Consider the following 4025-nt stretch of genomic DNA (forward strand, 5'->3'; position numbering starts at 1 on the left):
TATTCATAATTCAATTTTGAACAATGATAGATTATTCTATGTAATTGATATTGTTATATAGTACATTTCATTTAACTTACCTTGAAGTTATTAATTGAAATAAACTGAACAAAAATTATATTGAGCAACTGCAAACTGAATTTTATGAGTTTAGAAATAATAGTTGACTTGATAAACCGGTGATTGAGTGAATATAGTACCAATGCATGCATAAAAACTGAACTGTTCAAAGTTCTGTAGGTTTGTTATAACTCTACGCCCATAAAACTAATTTCTGAAACGGTATGTAACTGGGAAATCTTCGACCTGTAATATGTAAAGTCGTGAAAAAAGTGAGTGAATGCCACCGAAACAAAAGTCTGACATTGAGAAAAAAAAAACAAGCAAATGACACTGAGACAAAAGCCTTAAAAAAACTATTTTCGGTCAAAAGTAGGAATTTAATGGAAATAATATCTCCCAAAAATTCACATACACTCATACTGAAATGTCTTCACATATTTCATAATGTGTCCAAAATGTAATCACAACATCAAATATCTTCTCAGTAAGTCAAATGTCTTCAAAATGAAGACATGTTTTCAAACATGGTATCTCTGTCTCCGTACAAACATTGTACAACCACCTTCACAATTCTCGCGTGACTTTTGAAAAGGTCCTATGAAACATTTACGTCAACCCGAGAAAAAGGAATCTGGTGATCGGAACATTGTTCCGCGAATGGTTTGAAAAAAAAATCCATCTTTATCGCTACTTTCATCACTAGCAGTTAATACTAACTCTGTAAAACTAATCGAAACTGTTGTTTCCTGATTCTAGTTTAAAGCTCAAGCCTCTTAGCGAAAAATGTTACATTTGACGTTTTGTCTGACCATGTTTGTACATTGGGCAAATTGAGTTGCGCGACGAGCATTTGAAAATAACTACTGGAAAACAATCCAGATACCTGAACTTCGTGCTAAAGGAAGATCATTATTGTTATTACTAATTGAATTGCACTAAAAACGATAATAACACCCGAAAGAAACAACTTCGTGTTGTTTTGATTTCTATGTTACTTCGGACATATCGAGGACATATTTGCAATTGGCGATCTAACGTACAAATCTACACCTAGGTGACGCTGCGGTGAAAGTGATGATGGTTTTAAATTTTGCCATGTGAGCTTATGGAAGGTTTGTAGTTCCATAAATTACAATGTTATAATCATAAAAGATTATTTGATTGCGATGAGTTTTTAAGAAATTTAATTCTGCGCATTTTTAAATATAACATGTTATTTTCTTATCTCTTTCAGTAGTGAAAATTGTATAAATATTGACAATGGTTGATTCAAAGACGGAAATACGAGAGCACCATCAAAAACAAATAGAAAAATGCATGGTTCTTACATGTGAGAACTACCTTGGAAAGTCCGGAAGTAAAACATACGTGATTTGTTTTTCAATTTTAGGTTACCTTATCATCATTTTCTTAGTTCAAAAACAGAATCTAGATGTCTCACCGATCGTTTACGTTTTGCGTTAGATCGCCAATACATTCCCACATTCCGTTTTGCCTGCCAAGATCGGGTCGATGAAATGTCAACAATCGACCTCAAATGCTGCCACCTTGCAATCGAGTTATCGACCTTTCATATGCATTCATCGAACAACTTGACGCCACTTTTTCGCCAACATGTGCAAGGCGTCGACCTGCTTGCAGAGCTGCTTTCAGCACTGCTCGCCTCTTGTTTGTATTGGTTTGTTATTGAAATGAAATAAGAAAAAAATACATAATTATTTTTCATCATTTTATTACAGATAAAAATAAGCCATTCTGCTCAGCTATTTAGTTTTGCAACTCATTTGCAAATATGTATAAATATTTTAGGTGGAGATGGTTTGCTTATGGCAAATCTCAAAATCTGGCGAGGGCAAGACTCCAATAGCTTTTCATATTTCCGTTCCTCCCGGCGATCCCATTCTTCAATGGCTTGGGGGTCACCAGCATTAGAATCCTGCACTGGAGGATACTCGTTGCGTTTTTTCTTCGTTTTAGTATTGGTGTCGATGTCTTCAGGGTCTGAAAAGACAAATTCATTACGGCATTATTCTCATAAAAAAAAATGGAACTTACATAATTGCTGATAACGATTAACAGTCTTGGATCTCATCCTCTCATCCTCATAAAGTTTTTCGAAACACCATCGATGGTCAGGTCCTGTTGTTGCTGTTCTTCGGCACGGTCACCAGGGCTTGGATGATACTGCTGCGGAAATTGTTGATGCTGTTGGCTGCTATCACAGTGGCAATCCACACTGTGGTGATGGCGGAAATAATCTCGCTCACAGGAACCAAAATAGCCTTGTGTTTATAGCTGAAACAAAATAAAATAATTAGTAAATGAAAAATAGAAATAGAATCCCAACTCACCAGTTGTATGATTCGATTGTTTTGTTATGAGATGACAGTTTGGCGGAGAAAAAAAAACAGTGATGCCGATTTGTTTTGTAAATCATTCCGTATTTTCGATCAACGAAGTTGATCGTTCTATGTTAGGTCGATAATTTGTTCGTCGACTGGATTGTGGGTTCATTGATTGAAAACTACACTGGAGATATAGTTTAGTAAAAGCAGCTACCAAATCTTTAGTAGCAAAAACATTGGTAAAATATACACATTTTTTGTAAATATTACTAAAATTTCGTAAAAAAGATGTCAGACGCAATGAAAGTTCCTACCAGGAATTCGTATATTTTACTTCATACCATTAGTAAGTTTGTTTTTATTGTCATACCTAACAACTGTGATGTGCGCACTTTGTCTTTTGTCTTTTGGAGACGAAGCGATTCGGAGGTAAGCACTTTGTTTTTATTGAATTCAATTATGTATTCATCTCCCCCGAGAATTTGTTTTCATATTTTCGGCGGGGAAAATATCACAAGAAATTTTTATCCATATTAACATAATTGACCTAATACCATTTTTTTCTTTTTTAGTTGGCCTTAAAATTATATGCAGTACAATCATTCATCATAAACAAATCGGAGATAAGTATTCGTTTTTTTTACATCATTACATCAATCACCTCGGTCGGGAAACTATTTTCATATTCCCGCCAAGGATAAACATCAGTTATATTCTATACATTACAACACTATTGACCTTTTTCCTTGTCTTTACAGCTGGCATGATCCCAGACTCGTAATACTTATTTACCAAAAACCATCCAAGCTATGGGATTGAAGGTAACGGCGAGTTTGTCGCTAAGATTGGAATCTTTCTTCAACACATCATCGACCGTAAAAAACTTAAGGTGAACATACATAATTTATTGCATATTTACAATCATTAATCATTAAATCAGAGCGATGCAGCAAGAAGAGGAACGGGAACTTGCTTTGGAAATGCTCATCAAATTGAGGTGGTTGAGGCTGCGATTGAAATTTGCCTCTTGTACGCAGTTTATAGAATGATTCCAACGAGAATTATTAATGTTGTTTATAAAATAAGTTATTAGTATAATGTATTCTAAGTAGAATTAAACGCAATTAAAAAAAATTTTTAAAATTAAAAATAATTATTAAAAAATATTGTCATTATCCCTGATGATTACCTCTCACAAATATGAAGCAAAATTTTCACTGTTATTGCACCAATGTTGGACCAACAATTTGTAATTTGTTTGACATATGTGCCTACCATTCTTTTTTTGTAACATGTACCAATGATTAGTAGGGTAGAAAATGACTAGAGAATTGGTAACATGTACCAAAAAATTCGTCATATTTACTAAATTTTCCTCTCAGTGTAGTAGTGTGCATCCATTTACTCGATTCGTTGGCATTTGTTACATGGGTCCTTTCCAAAAGCTACGCATGAATTGTTCATATTTCCATTTATCTGAGTGTAAAATAAAAAGACCACAGTATTCCTATTCCTATCATGTACAAGAAGTTAACCAGAGAAAAAACTAACTATGCACACTGGGTTAAAATGTTTCAATTTAGATGCTACGGTTTTGTATATGTCATACTAGCAATT

At 34.1% G+C, this 4025-nt stretch overlaps 1 long non-coding RNA gene across 1 annotated transcript; it reads right to left on the minus strand.

Moving 5' to 3' along the window:
• Nucleotides 1–1816: 1816 nt before the first annotated feature.
• Nucleotides 1817–2512, minus strand: LOC129767260 (uncharacterized). Its single transcript, XR_008741499.1, has 3 exons — nucleotides 2415–2512; nucleotides 2119–2358; nucleotides 1817–2064 (listed from the first exon to the last, which is right to left on the minus strand). It is a non-coding gene; the product is annotated as an uncharacterized LOC129767260 (long non-coding RNA).
• Nucleotides 2513–4025: the final 1513 nt, after the last annotated feature.

This window comes from Toxorhynchites rutilus, chromosome 2 (assembly GCF_029784135.1).
Source record: "Toxorhynchites rutilus septentrionalis strain SRP chromosome 2, ASM2978413v1, whole genome shotgun sequence".
NCBI lineage: Eukaryota > Metazoa > Arthropoda > Insecta > Diptera > Culicidae > Toxorhynchites > Toxorhynchites rutilus.